The sequence below is a fragment of the Ochotona princeps genome, chromosome 3 (assembly GCF_030435755.1).
Source record: "Ochotona princeps isolate mOchPri1 chromosome 3, mOchPri1.hap1, whole genome shotgun sequence".
Taxonomy (NCBI): domain Eukaryota; kingdom Metazoa; phylum Chordata; class Mammalia; order Lagomorpha; family Ochotonidae; genus Ochotona; species Ochotona princeps.
This window is the reverse complement of record NC_080834.1, coordinates 67,261,556-67,283,157: the sequence shown is the minus strand read 5'-3', so window position 1 is coordinate 67,283,157 and position 21,602 is coordinate 67,261,556. Positions and strand designations below refer to the sequence as shown.

Below are 21,602 nucleotides of genomic sequence, written 5' to 3'. Positions count from 1 at the left end.
CCTGGGATTAGGTCTTCAAACAAACTAAATTAACTACTCAATAAAGGAACCTACCCCAGGGGCCTGATCTTAGCAGTGCTATGCTCCCTCTAAAATATCATTTATATATATATGTATATATATATATATATATTTATAATAATCTAAAGTAAAACAAGCTAGGGTAAGATATTAAAATATTTATACTACATATTTTAGGGTTTTCACATTAAAATCAACAATTTCAGTTGTTGGTTTATTTCATTAAAGACACCAAAGCACTGTTTTACTCCTTTTAAAGGCAAAGATCCCATGCAAACTAACAACATAAGTACATTTAATATCTTTCTTAACATCTCTCATATTCAATCTATTCAGCACTTTATGTCTAGAGGCTCTCAATACATTAATATTTTCTGAGCAACTCTAACACCCTAAATTTGTTTCTCTTATATCTATGTTCCTAATTTGTCCTCAACCTAGCTGCAAAACAATTGAGTTATTTTCTTGTCTAACTTTTCCTACTGATTTTCCCATTAAGCCTGGGGTGAAGAGTTAGTTCCACTGTTGTAGGTTTTCTTTTTTCATGTGCTATGCCATCTGCCTGTTCCTCCAGCCCCACGCCCTTTACAATGGCATTGTATACAGTAAATGTCAGCAGGCGTTAACTGTCCATGCTACTGCCAAGGCTTTCCACCTAGAAAGCAAGAAAGAGCAGCAAATTCCAATATTTACTTCTCTAAAGTATGGAACCTCTGGCAAACATTTAATCTCAATTTAGAAGTTTAGCCTCTAAGGTTTCCCCAGACTCAGGTCGTTACGACAACTATGTGTCAGTCCATAGTTCAACTACAAAGGTACTAGGAAAATGTTAATTGAAAAAAGAATACCCTACAGGGAAAGAAACTAGTCAAATTCTGAATGAAGGGAAGTTTCTCACATATACACAGTGACAGAGAAGGTTCTCAGTTTATGCTGCCTACACTAAATGAGAGCCAGGTGTGGCATAGCAGGTAAGGCCACTGCCTTGTGACACTGACTGCATCCCATGTCAGGCAACAATATCAGCCCTTACTTCCCCACTTCTGTTCCAGTTCCCTGCCTAGGCATCTGGGAAAGCAGTGTTAGATGACTCGTACTTGCACCCCTGCCACCCATGAGGGGGACATAGTAGAAGTTTCTGGCACCTGGCTTCAGATTGGCATAGCTTAGGCTATTGTAGCCATTTGGGGAGTGAATCAGTGGAAAGAACTCTTCTTTTCTTTTCTTTTCTTTTCTTTTCTTTTCTTTTCTTTTCTTTTCTTTTCTTTTCTTTTCTCTCTCTCTTAAAAAGATTCATTTGAAAGTATAATATACAGAGAAGAGCAGAAACAGAGAGGAAGATCTTCCATCTGTTGATTCACTCCTCAAGTGGCTGCAAATAGCCAGAGCTGAGCTGATCTGAAGCCATGAGCCTGGAGTGTCTTCCGGGTTTCCCACATGGGCACAGAGTCACAAGGCTCTGGGCTGTTCTTAACTACTTTCCCAGGCCACAAGCAGGGAATTGCATGGGAATCGGGACTGCCAGGATTAGAATTGGTGCCTATGTGGGATTCCGGCATGTGCAAGGAGAGGTATTAAGTTTCTAGGCTACCATGCCAGGCCCTCTGTCTCTTTTTAAAAAGGTATTTGTATTGGAAAGGCAGATTTACAGGGAGGAGAAGAGACAAAGATCATTCACCTGCTGGTTCACTTCCCAAACGGAAGCAACAGCTGGAGTTGAATAGATCTGAAGCCAGAACCCTGGAGTATCTTCTGGGTCTCCCATGTGGGTGCAGGGACCCAAGGCTTTGTACCACCCTCTACTGTTTTCTCAGGCTCCAAGCAGGGAGCAGGATGAGAAGTGGAACAGCTGGGACGTGAACCCACAGGGGATCCTGGCTATTGCAATGGGATGATTAGCTAATTGAGTCATCATGTTGCGGCCAGAAGAACTCTTTCTCTCTTGATCTGCCTTCCAAATAAAGTAAATAAATAAATAAAATACATAATTTTAGTATTACTCTCCTGGTGAAATTCAGCCCTGTAAGATGAAAAATTATAAATCTGCTTTATTCAAAATATACCTTTCCATAAAATTTGGCAATTTTTAGTTAATCTGTAATATTTTATATTTAAAATAAGCTATCAGTATGAAGATATCTGAAACTTGAGAAGGACTACACGACAAGATTAAACGCGTGATTTTTCTGACATTTCCTGATGTAACAAAAACAAAGCTAATAGGCACCTGCTTTGGTTTGAATAACAGTGTGTTCCCATCAATACAGGTACAAATTTGATTCTCCAAGTAGTGGTTTTGAGAGGTAGGAACTTAAAAAGCATTTGTATTACAAAACATGCATTCTCAAAAGTAATTAATACAGGTCCCACAAGATTAGATTAGTTGCCACAAGTGTGAGTTGTTACAGAGGGGAGCTGCCTCCTCTCCTTAACCTCGCCCACAGCTTCTGCAAGCAACTACGCTTCTTGCACATAAACCCATTTTCCCTTCCCACATCTCCACAGGAACAGAATAGGGCCCTCATTAGAAGCCATGCAGATGCTGGCACCACACATTTTGGACTTCTAGAACTTGGAGCCAAAATAAACCCATGCTCTTTATAAATTGCCTACTTTCAGGCATTCTGCTAAGTAATGGAAAACAGACTCGGCATACTACGAAAGCTTATACTTTTAGTCTTCAAATTCCAATCATTTTGTGTTTGATTTAATGTGATATTAGGTGAATTGACTTTACTGAATGTTGATTTACTTAAAATAATAATAATGATAAACACTTCATTTAATTTATTAGTTCTAGAACGTTTCCCCATTTTTTGCACATCTGCAAAAACTATATCAATTGCAATTAAAGGGTTCTTTTTTTTTTTTTTAAAGATTTATTTATTTTATTACAAAGTCAGATATACAGAGAGGAGGAGAGACAGAGAGGAAGATCTTCCGTCCGATGATTCACTCCCCAAGTGAGCCGCAACGGCTGGTGCTATGCCGATCCTAAGCCGGGAACCAGGAACCTCTTCCGGGTCTCCCACGCGGGTACAGGGTCCCAAAGCATTGGGCCGTCCTTGACTGCTTTCCCAGGCCACAAGCAGGGAGCTGGATGGGAAGTGGAGCTGCCGGGATTAGAACCGGCGCCCATATGGGATCCTGGGGCGTTCAAGGCAAGGATTTTAGCCGCTAGGCCACGGTGCCGGGCCCAATTAAAGGGTTCTATTCCATACTAAAGATTCTGACTGCCGCCGAATAAGTACAAACACCTCACTTGTGAGTTTACAAAAACATGAACAAGGCAGGTAATGCTTTCAAGGGGCCATGTCTTAGGCTAGTTAATCTCATTACTGAAGTACCTCTGCTACACAGTACATATTTATGACAATTTCTTCAAAGAAGAATAAATGAAAATATTCACAGTAGAAGAGGCAGAGCAAGGAATAAGACACTATTTTTATCCAAAATTGAAATTAAGGGAGCAGGCTTAAATCCTGTTGTTTTCAACAAAGCATGTTACAATCATTTCTAAATTTACTTAACTTTCTTAGTCTCATTATATCACAAGGATAATAAAGAGATTTCTTAGTATGTCTACACATGAAAAAATGAAAGTATAACTACACAAAGAGACAGACAGAGAGAGGAAGAAATACTATACAAGAAAAAAAAATCAAATTTCACATTTCAACATTCTATTTACTAGTACAGTTCACAGTTCATAGAGCCAGTCAGTCTAGATTTTAGTCCTGGTCTGCTGCATACCAGTTGTGTGATTTCACACATATTGGTTTCTCTTGCTTAATTCTTAATGATTGCAACAGTAGGTATTTCATTGGGTTGATAGAAGATTTAAATAATATGTTTTTAAAATGTATAGAATTATATATTGAACAATCTAGTTGTAGGAACTATTCTAAGGTATAGCAAGCAGTAACAGAAAGTGACAAATTCATAACTGTGGTGCATTCTAATGCAGAAGACCAACGATAGACAGGCTTACATATAATATTATAGTTAATGTGGTACTAAGTGCTATAGGGAAAAAAGACATTAGGACAAACAGTAGAAACCGAAAGAGGCCCAAGTGGCACAATGGGTTAAGTTTTCTGCCTGCAATATTAGCATGTCTCCTATGAGTACCTTCAATTCTGGTTGCTCTACTTCCAAGCCAGTTCCTGCTAACCTGCCTGGGAAAGTAACAGAAGATGACCCAAGTACTTAGACCCTGTCAGTCATGTGGAAGACCCTAATGGAGTTTCAGGCTCCTGGCTTCAGCCTGGCTCAGAGGAGCAAATCAATGAATAGAAACTCTCTCTCCCTTCTCTTCTCCAATGTTCTCCCTCTGTTCCTCCTCCTCTTGTCTCCCTCTCCCTCTCTATCTCCATCTCTATTTTTTTCTGTGACACTGACTTCCAATAAAATGAGAGAGAAAGAGAAAGAGAGAGAGAGAGAGAGTGCAATACTGAGTGATATGAAGGAAAAGAGGGTTTCATTTTAGATAGGTCTAGGAAACAGACAATTCAGCTATCTTGATGATATACTCATACTAAGGACATTCCAAAAGTGACATATATCCTCAGATATGAATTGTACTGTAGTTAGTTTAGAAATATCAACAACACCTGTTGTTGCATATTTTCTTTGGGTTGACAAGTAATCAATAATACATTGCCTCTTTTAATGTGCCATTGTTAGTTTATTTGAGCAGAGTAAAACCTGCTTACATCCACTACTCCTTTCTACTTATGATAAAATCTCATGGAAACTACACATAAAGAATAGAACTGAACTGTGATGTCTGCTTTAATTGGATGTTATAGGTAAGTTATTAAACAATGTCTAAACCAAATACGCAGTCACTTAAAAGCAATAACCTCACAAAGGCCTTGAAAGCAACCAGATTGTATATAGGACCCATGCTGGACCTGAAGTGTACTGCAATGGTGTCAGTGTAGTCTAGTGAGGTTTCACTGTCTCTAGCTTGCATAATTCACAACAGGAAATTTGCTGCATCTCTCATCTCTGTTCTTTTGCATGTAACTGTATCTTTAAAAAACATTTTCCTGACTACCTCCTCTTAACTTTTTGATAATTTGAATATAATATGATTTTGTTGTTTGCCTTCAGAGTACTCCAGTTTTCTTGGACTTGTGACCTAATGTCTTTGATTGCTTTTTAGAAAAGTCTCATGTCCATGGTCTCCTAAATATTTCTTCTGTCCTCCATTCTTCTGCTCAACACGTTTCCCTAACTTCCTATCCTACTATCAAATGATTTCTCCTGAGAATCTAATACAGATCTGAGAAGGGTCTGTAAGTTTAACTCCCCGTTAGTTCCAGGATTCCTGTGGTCTCATGATAGTCCACAATCAACTTTACCGAGTCCTTCAATATATTACCAAAGCACAATCTCTCTTAGCTTTTAGTAGCACCCAGTGTATGCATGTCTGTGCTGTGTCACAGTGCACAGTCCACAGTTTTCATGATTCTTTGCAGGGACCTAGTTCTCCTCCTAGGATATCATCACATCGTTTCTCCTGACACTTCAGCTCTCTGGGCTTCAGAAAGTACACTTTCACATTGCCTTTATCCTGTTTGTCTTTTTAGGGTCAATGTGACTCTGTCCAGCTCTATATATGCTAGGTATAATCGGAATTCTGGTCTGGTGGTTTTGGTACATAGGATATATAAAAGTCAAGTCTCTATTGTGCTTATGGTGTACTAAGACTGAGAAAGTTAACACTTTCAGTAGTATTTTAAGGGTCAAAGGTCAAATTAATACAGTTGTTGAAGATACCTGGGTTTAGGTCTACTCCTGTGTTCAATTCTGAGTAAAACCAGTTTATTATTCATTCCACTTCTTCCTCTATTGTAGCAAATGTTCTGCAGAAATGCTTCAGTAATTGTATCAGCTGGCAATTCAAATTTTATTCTATAAATTTATTAATGATTTAAAAGTGTAATAAAATAATACACTGAATTGTCTTATATACCAAAGACAGTACAATGGAAGCCATAAATTTAAGTAATGTGTTGCTCTTATAACTTGCCAGTGTTTAAACTTTGTGCCACAATTTGCCTTTGAATACTTTGTACCCATGGTATTGATTATGAAGGGTGTGGTTCTGTAGTTAGTCTTGTGAATGTTACACATGTAAAATTGCAAAAGCAAAGTTGACTTTTGCAAGCTACGAATACACAATAGTCAATTAAATGCCAGGCAGTCTCAGTGTCATCTGCCTTCACTGCAGACTAGTTGGTTATGCAATAACATGTGGGTGGCCAGCATGTTACATTATGACATTATAATCTGGGCACACTTTGTTACTTTTGTAATTTACACTTAGCATAAGGAATATAAATTGTCTGAAATACTTTTTTAAGATTTATTTATTTGTATTGGAAAGTCAAATTTACAGAGAAAGAGACAGAAAGATCTTGCACCCACTGGTTCATTCTCTGAGTAATTTGAATGGCCTGAGCTAAGCCAATTCCAAGCCAGGAACGAGGAGCTGCTTCTTGGTCTATCATGTGGGTGCTGGGTCCCAAGGGTTTGGCCCGTCCTTTATTGCCTTCCAAGGCCACAAGCATGGAACTGGAAAGGAAGTGGAGTAGCTGAGACATGAACTGGCACCCATATGGGTTTCCAGTGCATGTAAGATGAGGATTTAGCCACTACAGTCCTGAAAATATTTCCAATAATTTTAATTAGAGGCAAAATAGTGTTGATATTCCTGTTTGAAGACTGTGGATGATTTCATTGAATGCTTAGGAAAAACACTTTTATAACTATTTGTGTGAATCAAAATTTTCATTATACTGTACACTGAAAATAAGGTTAAAAAATATGTAGGATAGAGGTTAAGCATAAGCACATAAACAAATGGACAAAGTAACAAATAAACAAATAGGAGAATTCTCTTTCCTTGAGGAATCTGGTAGACCAAGGTGAGGAAGTTGAAACGCAAGAGGAAGCAGAATGCTTACGATGAGAAAGGTACTTCATTGAGCTTACCTCATTGTCCAGGATGCTCAGTCTAAACCTTGGAAGATGAGCAGATAATCAATACTACTGATACATTTAGTAATAATTGTTCTTCTGAATTTGTCTTAACCAGCCTGTTGGAACACTGTTACTTGTTGGTTTTCAAAAATCTAAAAGACCCACTGACATGTCCACATTCACAGGCATTTTTGTGAAGGTGAACCCATCCAGGTATGGCAGACACCAGTGCCCATGGCAAGGACTGGGAAAGAGAACATTTCTTGAAATGTTTGTTTCTATCTCCTTGAAACTCATGTCACCCACTAATTAACAAAATTCACTTTGTTTGTTGTAGGATAAATTATCTGAAGTTGGATAAAATGGAATGAATACTAAACTATGTGTCATAAAATGATAAGCTTTTTCCTACAAGTCTGAATTTTGTTCTTGCTCTCTAACTTTTTTTTTGACCTTAGAGCAATAACCTCAAAGTTACAAGGTGAAAAATGGACTTGACTAAAGTTACAAAGAAATATCCTGTTTTATGAGTTCTTTTAAAAATTTCAGGTCCAAACCATAATAAATCAACCTGTGCTTAAAAGTACAAACTGTATATATTGGCACTTGACACAGCTAAGATAAAAGTGACAGGTCTTCCAATGATAAATTGTCTCCTTCACATTATCCAATGGAAATATGTATATTGTCCAATATCCACAAGTAATTAGAAAGATTAAATTTAACTTTCAAATTAAAAAAGCATCAAATGAATTTTAAAAATAATTTAAATCATTTAAAAATAATTAAAATCATTAAAATGAAGCACGGCTTCCCAGTTCGTTCCTAAGAAAATATGCTGAGAAAATTTTGTTGGTCATAAACTTGGAAGGAGTATGGTATGCACTCTCAAATTTCCTTTTATCACAGAGCAATTCAGCCAACTATTTGGATTCACAGACTACAAGAAGCAATGGTATAAAACACAACAGAAAACTACTGTTAATATTTTAAAACTTATAACTAGCAAGACATTTAAAATTTAGACTTCTTTTCCATTTCCCCCAACAAACACTAGGTGCACAAAAAAAAGTATATAACATCTAACATCAAGCTACACTCATTTCTGCTTCACTACTGATACCCAAACTGGGAAAAGAAGCCCATTAGACAGGATCTTTTTCAAAATAAAAATTTATTTATTTTATTTTAAAAGTCAGAGTTAGAGAGAGACAGGGAAAAGATGAGGGAGAGAGAAAGAAAGAGACAGACAGAGATTTTCTTTTCCCAAATGGCTGCAATAGCTAGAGTTGGGACAGGCCAATGTAGAGGGCCAGAAGCTTCTTCCAGGTCTTTCACAGGGGTACAGGACCCAATGACTTGGGTCATTTTCTGTTTTCTCAGGCCACAGGCAGGGAGATACACAAGGAAGTGGAGCAGCCAGGACATGAATCAGCATTCATATGGAATGTTGGTGAGAGTAGGCAGAGGATTAGCTTGTTATGCCACTATGCTGACCCCTAAAATAGCATCTTAACTGCATGTTTTCATCAATTAAAAGACAGCTCATCATTCTTCTGAGATATTGCTTATACCCCTCCCCTCAACTGTGAGTCAAAACGGTAAGATTTTTGAGGGGAGGACAATTAAGAGGCTTCATATAATAAGTCAGTTTCAAATATAAAAGTAGACATTAAATGTCTACCAATGTAATGACAATACAATTTAAATGTTCCAAGTGATTTATAAAAACCCATTATCACAAGTATTTGTAACTGCACATTTAGCTTTCTATTTTACATGTACATTGTTGATACTTCAAAGGAGCTGGACTACCCCGGGGTTCACAGAATGAAAGTATTATAAATTTTGACACACACAATTATCCTTTGCCTGATTTTTCTTATTAAGAGATATTATACTTTCAAATCAGTTTTAACAAATAAGTTAAAACATTTATAAATTCCTTATATACATAACAGGAAGAGACAGAGAGAACAACACCTTTTATGGGTCGGGGGCAGGGGGGTGGGAGGACTCACATTCTGTCCATTACTCTTATAGTTCTGCACCTAATTTTGTGAAGAGATAAAAGGAAAGCTTTTAGTGGTTTCTGACCCAAACTCTCTGGCCTGTTTCTGCTCTTAGTTTTTATTGCCAAAGGCATGAAGATCAAAAGATACTTTTTGCTGAAGTGTTTACTGCCTTGTAACATATTCTCTCACAACAAAGGAGTTCATTATTTACATCTAAAAAAGAAAAAGTTCCAAAGTAAAAGGCCTTCATCAGACAGATGTGAGTGATAGAAGTTTCTTGCCCCACACTCATGGAAGTTCACATCATTAACACTCAGTCAATCTAAATGTCCTCAAGAGCCAAAACCTCTCTCAGGCAAGGGGTGAAGCTCTGGCTTTCTGGTACAACTCCCTCAGCTTCACCCATATCGTCAATCTTTCCCAACATGGTGGTGACACTGGTTCATTTCACTAGCACAGAAAGATCTCGCGACAGCCCAGGGAAACACGAACCATTATTTATACTGGAAAGAATGACCGGGAGCAGCTGTGCCCAGCAGCAGACAGCACAGAGGTAGAAAACAGGGCTGTGTCGCCAACGTGTTATTATTGTAATAACTAATGGGGAGGAATAAAATGGATTACCAACACTTACTCAAACTGGGAGGTTTCCGAAGCTGTTGCAGGACGTTGGCTTCTCACGGTTTATGAAATCATCAGACTGCTTGATGAATTTACAGTCTAGTAATCCTGCCATGGCATTAGTTTTCCACATGCAAATCCCTGGAATCTATGTCAACTCAGCAAATGAAGAAAACTAGGGTATCCCATGGGGCCAATTGACTTTTATCAACAGGACAGTAACAATTAGCTGCTTTCCTACCTCCTTATCAAATGTATTTTCCTTGTGAAAACACTATTTAAAGTGACCTCTTTCCTCATACATTGTGTATTAGTCCATGTTCAATTCCTCTGTGGTATTACTTTCTTCTGATTTTTTGTCAAAATCATATCCCTCTCAATAATATTTGTGCAGATTCACTTACTGCTAGCTGATACTATCAGTGTTTTAACCATTTTGCTTATTTGATGAATATAGTTTTCATGCTTCAATCATATAAATAATCTGTACTTCCTATCAAAACCATACATACTAGGGATACTTCAAACAGGTCACAGAAAATGGAATGAAAATTAAGCTTAGTTTGATGCAAAGAAAGTTGTGAAACCCACATATTGAAGGAGTCTTCAAAAATTTTGTGAAAACCATATTATGAAATATATAGATTTCAAAAAATTCTGCAACTGAATAGACATCTTTTAATTTCATTTTCCAACCTTTCTTAAGTTTTTTTTTTTTTTTTTAGGAATTAGGTTTGTAATCTATATGAGGGTCACCACACACAGAATGAATACAGAGAATGAATATTGCATGTACTGGTTCATTCTTCAGATGGCTGCAATGACTGCAGCTGGGGTGACCTGAAGCCAAGGAGCTTCTTCCAAGGCCACAAAAAGGAGCTGGGTCAGAATTGGAGCAACCAGACCTCAAACCAGGGTCCACATGAGATATTGATGCTCAAGGTGGAGGCTTAAGCTAGGCTTAAATTGCTACACCAGATGCTGGCCCTGGTTCAACCAAAGTTAAAACTCCAAAATACCCCAAATAAATATAATACATAAATAGAATATACTCAAAAAGAGTAATATTGGGCCTGGTATGATGCCTCAATGGCTAAATCATCATCACCTTGCCTTGCAAGCCCTGGGATCCCATATGAGCATCGGTTCATGTCCCGGCTGCTCTACCCCCATCCAGCGCTCTGTTTATGGTCTGGGAAAGCTGTGGTAGGTGGCTCAAAGCCTTGAGACCCTGCAAGAGACCGGGAAGAAGCAACTGGCTTCAGATAGGCTCAGCTCTGGCTTTTAGGGTGATTTGGGGATTGAACCAGCAGATGGGAGATCTTTTGTCTCTCCTCCTCTCCATAAATTTGATCTATATTTCCAATGAAAATAATTAACTCTTAAAGAAAGAGTATTATTCTTTCTCATAAATTATCTCAAACCATTTTCTTCTAACACCTCTGATACAACGTTTTTGTTGAATTTCATATTACTTACTCATCTATTGTTTTTCATGATTTCCCACTGACCCCATGGTTTCTCTACATTTATTTATGATTAGGTCATTTGCTGACAAGCATTAATGTGTTTCACCCTCTCATCATCCTCAGTAACTCTAGTATCCTCTTAGACATTCCAATCCATAAATGCTTCATCTTCATCTTTATGGTGAACCACACCCACGGTTACACTCTGAAACTGATAATCAAGTAGGATTGTTTACCATTTAACTTTCAAAAAAAAAAAAACAACTATAATCTCTGGCTCTTCCAATCCTTCCCTTTCTTGACTCTCAGTACCTCTCTTATGATCTCACTGTTGTGCACAGTTAAGACAGCATGGCTAAACACCAAAAACCACCATCTCATAAAAAATCTTCAACAGTGGGCCTCTCTCCCTTTGTTACTTGTCTAATTCCAATGAAAGATCAATTCATACACTTTCTACACTACTGTGAAATAGCTGTTGAGCACAGTTTTGCAAACTCAGCCGAGAGACTGGTGCCACTATACAATTTCAGTCCTTAATTTCAAGTAGGCCATCAGCTCTGCTCAATCTTTTCTTCATCTTGCTCTTTGTTCATCTTGCTCTTTTGCATCTTTTCTTTGTTCATCTTGCATTTTTGTTTATCTTGCTCTTTGTATTCAGCAAAATTTTCAAAATGTCATCGTGCTTCAACCTAAGCTATGTTCTTTGCAGTAGAGGATTTCAACATTCTTGTTAGCCATACCTCTTACTCATCCTTATGTACTGTCTTCCAATTCTGAGCAATCCTTCTTGTGGCTCAAGATCCTGCTCTTCACACAGGGACCCAATCTCCACTCATTTCTCCTAAGACTGCTTCATCAACTGTCCCTTTTACTTCTTAGATCTTCAACTTCTCAATGGTTATCTACTCATTGTCTAAGCCCAAACCCCTATTTAAATCTTTCATGAATTCTGTTTTCTTCTTGAATGTGGTTGACTCTAGAAGCCATTCCTTTCTCTTCTAAGCTAAGTGACTTGAAATAGAAGAGTCTGTGACCTCATCTCAATTTGCTTACATTCATCTACTCTAATACAAACCACAATCTCACTTCTGCTTTGGGCATTGCACTGAACCAGCAAATCCTATAATGCTGTACTTGATGGATAGGCAGCAATTTGTCATCTATTTTTCTTATTTCTCCATTTTCCTTTTTCTTTTTCCCCCTTTCCCTCCCTCATGGATTGCTCTTCTTTTTCTTTCTCCTAAAATGTTTATATTTGTCAAGGCTTCACCCTTGGGCTTCACCCTTGGGATTCTGCTTATTTTTTTCATCATCCTTGTGTAATTTAACTGCTACCTTGCCTTGTTTTTTAAACACCATTGATAGAAGGTGATTCCCAAACCTGCGTTTTTAGCCATTTCTTGTCTTGGATAGCCCTCCTGGTCTTACACAGAATATATCATTAATTTAGTCATTTTCCACCCCAAATCACTTGACCATCTACTTCATACTAGTATTCAGCAGTAAAGAAGACAGCAAGAAGGCCTTTATGTTAAATCCTGTTCCTCACTACTGTTCCAGTTATACTTTACACTACTGGCCTTTGAACATGTTATTTTCACAGTCTGAACTCACTTTGTAAGTTCTTTTTAAGTTTCAAGACTTCAGGAGAAGTTTCACCCTTCAAGAAGCATTCCCTAAATTCCCATGCAAGGCTAGACACCCTAGGTCACTGCATTTACTAGGATGTGATAAAACCATCTCTTTGCAATGTTTTCCCCACCAGTCCCCAGGGCAAATATTATGCCTCTTCAAGGAATAGCACATTGCTTCTTGCATGGGTAATAAATGTTTAGTACTGCCAAACTAAACGTATTATTTTCTCTCTTAAAGACCTGAAATACTGTGGCAATTTTCTTACTCTATTATATTTATTATGCACCAAGCTAACTTTCTAGAACATACTTTGAGCCTGACATTTTCCACATACCTAAAATTAATGTATATGAGGGCAGGCATTTGGCTCCAGCTGACTCTGGCTAAAATGCCTGTATCCCACATCAATATGTGGTTCTGCCTCCTGGTTCCAGTTTCTTGCTTATGTAAACCCCAGGAGGCAGCAGGTGATTATTTAAGTGATTTGGTTGCTGCCACTTACATGGGAGACCTGGGTTGTATTGGTGTGTCCTCCTTCCACCTACAATTCAGTTCCTATCAGTGTTTGAGCTTTGGGAAATGAATCCGCATATGAAAAGTCTCTGTCTGCCTCTCTCTCTGGTTCTTAGAAAAAAATTCTGTGTCTATTTTACTCAAGAAATATTAATTGAATTGAGCTGAAATGAACACAGAACATCTGTATCTTTTAACCCTGGAAATTTTTTCATGTGGTTCTGTGGTTCAGACCTAATGCTTCCTGTGTCTTTCAGCCACTACACTAAGGTCCGAAAGAGTTTTATCAAAGACTGTCCTTATGTTCTTCAACCTCTGGATGTGTCACAGGAGATCACTCTGATTGCAGATGTGGGATCTCCATCCAGGTGTATGGATGCACCATGTTTTCACAATTCATAAAACAAGGAATAAGGATTGGTCTGACAATAGAACAAATAATCTGCCCCACTAGATCACTATATTTCATCCTGCAAATCATTGAATTCAGACTTTAATGTGAGAGGTTCATTTCCAAAAAGAGCACACTTACATCTACATATATTGCACATGAGACATTTCACTCTGTATAATAAAGTACTTTTAATTTTCCATGAAAGCAATGAGGTAAACCTAAGAAATTATTACCAACACTATCCTCTATATAACCTCATGAGGTAAGTATTAATGTCAGATGGGATATTACTTTACAGGCAGAGAAGTCAGCTGATTTGCACAAAGTCAGAGGAGGGAGGTAAGAGCCAAGAGAATACTTCAAAAGTCCTGTGCATATACCCACTGCCAAACTAATCTACATTTTTCAAACACAGCTTCCTAGAGTGTGAAGAGAATCTAAGATCTTGTTCCTTTCTTTTTAGGAGTACTTATCTCATCCCTTTCTCTTCTCTTATCATTTCCTTCTATAAAAGGAACCACAGAATGCAGTGCTCACCAACCAGTCATCCAATCTCCCAGTTGTATTGTACTATGATAATACAGAGGTTCACTCAGGCATGCTTCATCACCTTGCTTCCGGGGCTCTCAGTCTAGGCAGCTCACAGCTCTGCCAGCAAGAGTTAATTCAGTTTGAGTAAACTGCTGTGTTGTCCAAGTTCGGCATGCCCTGTTGAATTCATTCTTTTCAATTACATCTTATACAGGTGGCCCATATAATTTCACAGAGATCCTGCTCTGCAAATAGTTTCTCAAATCTGACACATTATACTCATTAGAATGATTCTGACTAAGTCTTCCAACTATTTTGATGGGGCCCGGAGCAACAGCAATGATTTATGGAAAAGTAGAAATCTGACAGACTGAACTATATATGGTTCCAGGTCCTCCACTTTCACGTAGCTCCTCCTTTCCACAAGTCACAACCATTTGAGGGCATTTATCAGGCTTTAGGTTGAGAAGAACAGCAGGATGGGGAAGTAGGAATAAAGAGAAAGAAAGAAAAAGAAGATAAAAGGAGAGGGAAACAAAGCTTTTTTGTGTGGAAAAAGAAACCCTAGTAAGCTGTTTCATACACTTAAGGAAGGTATAAAGGTTTGACAGGTGGCACACCTTATTGTTGACATGTTTAGATTCTGTGGGAAGGACATAGCACATCATTTATTCCACAACAAATTAAAGAATGACAGAGTACTAGGCACTGGGTATAGAAATAGGAACAGCAATGTAAACAGCCAGAATTTGTTGAGATAATAGCTGTAATTGCTGTTAAGTACAAATGCAATACAAAGAGGGGAATCTTTGCTTTTGTTAACTTTAGTCCAGGTGGCTTCAGTATAGAATGGAGATTGTAACCCAGAGATGACCAACTGCATTTGACTAGCACAAATACCCAGTCCTTCCTCCCACTAATTGGCACATAATCCCAACAGCCAGTCATATACTGGTAAATGGTTAGTAGTCAGCTCTTTGGAAACAAACCCTAATGTGTACTGTTTGCCAACTTTTACAATACAAATATTTTCATCATGGCTGACCCTAGGCAGTAGAGTTATATACAAGAAATAATAAAACAGATGGAAAGTGATGTTTTGAACACTTACTACATTCATTTGGGAATTAACTTACTTAAATTATACTGGAAAAGAAAAAAACAACGAAATTGAATGATGACAAGGTTCCAAAAATTTAGGTCATGAGCTGGCAAAACTCTAACATCTCATGGGCTCATACCTTAGGCAGGCCAGGGGATAGGGGTAATATCCCAGACTCATGTTTATCAAAGGCTATTTCTGGCAGCACTCCCTACTGTCTATTTCCCAAGTATCTCAGATTAAGAAGAGAAACAACTGTCCCAGAGACTCATGCCCCTCCTTTTGTCTTCTTCTTTGCCTCTATTGACCACCAGTAATTTGTGCTACTTCTCCACCAAGAAGAGAGACCATGCACCCTGAAGTCTGACAGACTAGATTGCTGATCTCTATGAACAACATTTAATAAACAGGGCAACTATTATTACTGGCATTCAGTGACCTCCTCTGTATATCCACAGTTTGACTCAAGATGTCATCACATTTAAACGGCAGTTTTGAACTTTAAACTCTTCAGAGTACTAGCAGATTTTAGGGTTAGGTGGATAGGAAGTATAGAAGAGCAGTCCCACTACTAGGAGGGGTTACCGTTTACCCCAGGAGACATCCTTGATTTGACCATTCCAACTCCCAACAATTAAGAGTTCCAGTCCCTGAAGACTACTTAAGGGCCCTCCAAGATTAATTGCTAGTTAAGAAACAACTGCTGTTAGGACTGTAACCTCCTAATTGAACACTGAATGTATCTGTTTTAAGAGATATTATGAATAACGTCCTTGTAAATAGCAATTTGTTAAAACAAAGGCAGAAAGTATCTGGAAGAAATGCAAAGCTAAAATTAACATCTACCTCAATTTGAAAGTAGTGCAAAACCAGTCATGACCATGACAGAACATGCAGAAAGTCTGTATGGAAAGCAGCGTAAGCCACAGCAACAACTGAGCAATAGTGATCAATGTGTCAGCCTGTACTGAGAAAATCCATTTCATTCTCCATGTGCATACTTGATGGAAAATGATCAAACTCTCACATACATGAGCATACCTCACAGATTTATTGTTTCAAAGTTCAAATTTACTCTCATCCTTTACTAAGGTGACACATTTGGAAAACAGGATTAAAATGTCTTCAGAAAACATATTCTCCTGAACAAATATAATCTTTGAAGGTAACACTAGACAACATATATTTATACATCTATTTTGTAAATTTATAATTTATACAAGTAATATTTTCTATTTGAAGAAGAATTTTCACATAAAAGACATCTTCAAGCATAGAAGTTACTGTGTCATGTGTTATGAGATTGGTGTCTAAGCCACCTACCGTTAATTTAGGAAAATTTCCCAACTGTCATTAGGAATGCTGCAAAAGATACGTGATTCCTCCCTGGGAAGCCTGGCAGTGCCTGGACCAGTCAGTGTCCTAGCAGCCGTCTTGTACAATCTGCTTTCCAAAAGATCTCCCATGCCCACCCTTATATCCTAGACAAATTTTCGTTTTCTTGGTGAGCAAGATTAAAAAAACCCAGACTGGAAAGCACCAAAGTATGGAACAAACTTACTTTTGTTTCCTGACAGAAAAACTGGATTCCATGAGTTGTGCTGATATGATACAGTGCAAACAGCAAAGAATAAAGACTTGGGTTCTGACTCAGGTTTCAAGAAGATCACTTTACCTGATTTTTACTACCTCATCTTTACTTAGGTGAACTGGTCCTCCTTCTCTTTAAGGACCCACCCAACTTAAAAATCTTACAGCTTATAGGAAGCTAGGTGAGGTAGAGAAACTGGAAACTGTCCTTATTCTTCAGATACCTCTAAGTCAGCTAATGTTAAAATCCTTAAAGAACTGAAATATTGATATGAATAAATAGAATCTAACTGAATTGCAATGGGTTTGGGCAATATCATTGCTAATTATACTCAGTGGTACTTCCTACTTAGCATATAAATATATACCAGAAATTTGCATCGCAGAAGTAGTTTGTGAGTACTGTTTATTTAACCATGAAACAGAATGGCATCATGTTCATATAGTCAATCATGGACTTGAAGATTTTATAGTTAATGTGAAATTAATAACTTTTTCGTACCTAAAAACTCTGGCCTACCCTGTTGAACATTTTCACTATGACACATTTAATTAGGACTATAACAAAGTAAGGCATGTTCAGACAACACCAACCAAGGCAAGGAAGAATGTTCAGAGTCTCCCTTGAGACAAATATAAATACCTGCTCATTCATCATTCTCTGCTATCCTTCCAATGCTTTCAAAAATTTCTGACTACTTCATTCCTTCTTTGTAGACACAGACTCTCATCCCTTCACTTGGCTAGATTCCACCTATTAGCTCCAACTTTTCTATTTTTTCCTGTCTTCAACTGTGTCCTCAAGAAGGACTTATCTGAACATACCCAACATGGGTATTTTATTTTTTAAAAAATCGTATTTTTCTGGGGCAATTATATATACACAGTTGCCAGCATTAACTGGCCTGACAGGGAAAAGTGTTCCAGAATCAATGGTATTCAGTCTCTTTGCTGTATGGTTACCTAATCATTTCACCCTCTCCAGGTAGGGTAAGTTCTTTCTACAGGCAGGAAGAGCAACAGGACTCCAAGCAATCACAGTCATGATACAAGCTTTTAGCTCAGCATAACACATGGAAGCCTTCCAAGGGGTCTCCTGCATTGGTAGAGTGCTTGTGAGTAAAACGTGAAAGAGACATGAATATCTGACTTGTTCATATTGTGAGTGTGTGGCTATGAACATAAACAATAGGCAGGCAGCCAAGTCTCAGGATATCCTTAGTTTCAAGGAACCAAATACTTCCTTTATGTATGACTTAAATTTTTCTTCTTTTGTTCTCATGACTTGAATTCAAATCCTAGATCTGCCACTTAGCTTTCTAACCTTTGTAAATGATTGAAACTCTGAATACCTGGTGATAATTCCTACCTTACAGAGCAAATATGGTCATATTATTATTGTTATTATTAGTAGTATAAAAAAAGGCTAGGATCACAATGCTAAATGTGTATTTTTGTTGTTATGTTTATTATTATCTTCATACTGTGCAGATACCACTTAAAAATTTCTCACAATCCTAAGACTGTTAAAGTATTGGGCCTAGCAGCTAAAGTACTTGCCTTGCACGTGCCAGGATCCCATATGGGCACCAGTTTGTGTCCTGGCAACCAAGTTTCCCATCCAGCTCCTTACTTGTAGCCTGCGAAAGCAGTCTAGAACAGTCCAAAGCCTTGGGACTCTGTACCACGTGGGAGACCTGGAAAGGGTCCAGGCTCCTGGCTTTGGATAAGCTAAGCTACAGCTCATGTGGCTGCATGGGAAGTGAATCAGTAGAAGGAAGATCTTTTTCTCTGTCTCTTCCTCTCTGTAAATCTAACTTTCCAATAAAAATAAAATAAATTTTCAAAAAAAAAAAGAATTTTTTGAAACCATCACCTCTTCCTCTTGTTCTTACAAATACATTATTTTAGAAATATTTGAAAATTTATTTCCTTAATTACAATGCAGCGTGAAGGGCTATATTCCTTCCATTGGTTTATTCCCCAAATAGCCATAACAGCCAGGACTGGATCAGGCCAAAGCCAGAAGCCAGGACTCCATCCTGGTCTACCATATATGTGGAAAAAGTTCTCTGTCCATCTTCTGCTACCTTCCTGGCTACATCAGCAGGAACCTGGATCAGAAGCAAAGCAGCTCTTGGACCCAAAGCAGCATTCTGATATGATATGCAGGTATTGCAAGTGGTAATTTAATACTTGGGGCTCCTCAAAATATACCGTTAATGAATAAATGTTAATGCTATTGAATGAGTCACATTCGTCTAACTCCAGTGATGAATAATATGCAAAATATTTCCAAACCTACTTGTCTACCTATAGAACATTCCATATTGTCTATGGTGATGGCATAACAAGAGCAATAAACAATTTTCCATTAGGATAACACCCATTCTCCCCTTGACCAACCATCTATCCTCAGCTGTCAGCACTGCTTTTTTTTTTTAAGATTTATTTATTTTTATTACAAAGTCAGATATACAGAGAGGAGAGACAGAGAGGAAGATCTTCCAATGATTCACTCCCCAAGTGAGCACAACGGCCGGTTCTGTGCCAATCCTAAGCCGGGAACCAGGAACCTCTTCTGGGTCTCCCATGCGGGTGCAGGGTCCCAAGGCTTTGGGCTGTCCTCAACTGCTTTCCCAGGCCACAAGCAGGGAGCTGGATGGGAAGTGGAGCTGCCGGGATTAGAACCGGTGACCATATGGGATCCCAGGGCGTTCAAGACGAGGACTTTAGCCGCTAGGCCACGCCGCCGGGCCCAGCAATGCTTTCTTATCCAAAGCTCACCTCACTGATCTCACCATGCCTTCATTTCTTTCCAAAAACAGGTCCTTCTTGGAATACTCTTGTCCCCTTATTTGTCTTTCTAGACTGTGTAAGTCAGTATCTTTCAAGATTCTTGCTTCCATTAGGGTCATCCAGAAAAATTTCTTTGACATCTCCCCACACATCCACTTTAACAACAGTATATCTGGTATCTTCATAATAGCCCTTGTCACCCTACTTTAATGAGACTAGATGTTCAAAGGAGGAGTTATGACCTACTTTGTTTTCAATTCACTCCTAGTTTCTAGCTACACCTAACTGTACAGCTTGTACTCGCTCCACAAATGAAAAATGAGCCATGACACAAACAGGTGGACACACCTAGAGATGTTTGACATTTTGAAAGAAAGCAAGGCAAGGTCACTGTCATCATCTTTAAAAAATTATAAATATCACAGAAGGAGAAGAATATTTATCCTATACTGCACCAGAGGCAGGTACCAGGGAGGCAAGGGTCTAGTTTTTAAGGTGCACCTTCTCAAAACAGTATAATAAACAACTTCTTAAAGTGCAGAGATGAGGTTCTGGGGCAGATATTCAGGTACACATCACTGGAGGGATTCACAAAGGAGCCAGAAAAAAAATGAACTGATGCCTAGTCTTCAGGCAAAGTTAAGAGTCTGTGAAAAGCTAAATTTTAAATTCTATTTCTGGGCACATGATTATACACATGTAGGTGAAAGAACCAACATGGAAACATTCAAAGGAAGATCAACAGTTATATTTTAATGAATGTGTGTACGTGTTTGTAAGGTTGTGTGCATATGCCAAACCGGGGCAAAAGAATGCTCAACATTTTGAAACACAGGAAACAAAATTATCCAACCTGCACTCAGCACTCTATCACAGGGGACGATAACCCTAAGATTCCTAGATCCCTTGAGTGTTCACATCACCTTCCTCATTCTGGAGGAGGCAATTTAACTTTACAACATTCAAGAAACTTCCCATTAGAAGTGGTTTCAACTTTGGATTTACTGCATTTTCCAAGGTTACATCATTTGAGCTGTGCATAATCCAAGGGAACTCAAGGGGCCACATTGTAAACTGTTACAATAAATATTAACGAATATCATGCCTGATAAAACCTGCAGTCTGCACACACGCACACATGCACCCACACAAAAACGGACTTTTCACCTTATATGGTTACTTTTAAAAATGGACTCGATTTCATTCCACTTTGTTGGCCTGCCAAACACACAGAGTACATTTACTTTAAAAACACCAATTAAAAATATTAACAACATGAAAATATATAAATGGTGGTTCAGAGCCAAGGGCACATTAAATCACATGGATACCAACAGTAAGTAAACATAAAATGAATAACAGAAACTACTACATCATCTGAAAGGAAGCAAGAACAATAGCCATGAAAATGAAAGTGATCCTCTCATCCCAGTCCCAGTTCCCTGACTCCCCAACTCCAGAGAGCAGGCTAAAGTGCAGGAGGCTGGCAAAATGACTGCAGGATGGAGAAGTAGATCATGGGGCCAAAAAAAATCTGGGTAGGACCTTGGCAAGTGGAGAGGAGGGGGAAGATTTCACTTTCCTCTCTTACTTGGGGAAGCCTCACGGGCTTTCCTTCTTCTTATCATGATTTTGTTTGCATAAGTGTTCAAAATCTGTGGCATTTGCTGCTACAGGAAGGGACAAACCTGTTGGCCAACTGCTAGGTGGCTCTGAAAGAGGACAAGACTAGGAATCTTGTCTTTGGATGGACATTCAGGTTCTGCCACTTACTGCAGCTTTAGTTTCCTCACTCAGAACAAGGATCCTAAAACCTACCCCAAGTCTTCAAAAGAAATCATCAGATGTAAGACCAGGTATGCAAAGATGACTACTCAGAAAAACAATTAAAACCGTCACTGATTATGTTTGCTTGG

At 38.4% G+C, this 21,602-nt stretch overlaps 1 protein-coding gene across 3 annotated transcripts in view; it reads right to left on the bottom strand.

Moving 5' to 3' along the window:
• Positions 1-21,602, bottom strand: part of CMSS1 (cms1 ribosomal small subunit homolog) — a 354,605-nt gene that overhangs the window by 192,280 nt on the left and 140,723 nt on the right. Inside the window, exon 1 of one of the 3 annotated variants that reach the window (XM_058661793.1) lies at positions 7,027-7,167. The exons of the other annotated variants lie outside the window; for them this stretch is intronic. The gene's annotated coding sequence lies outside the window, so the exon portion shown is untranslated. Of the gene's footprint in view, positions 1-7,026; positions 7,168-21,602 lie in introns of those variants that run through there. 3 annotated transcript variants of the gene reach the window in all.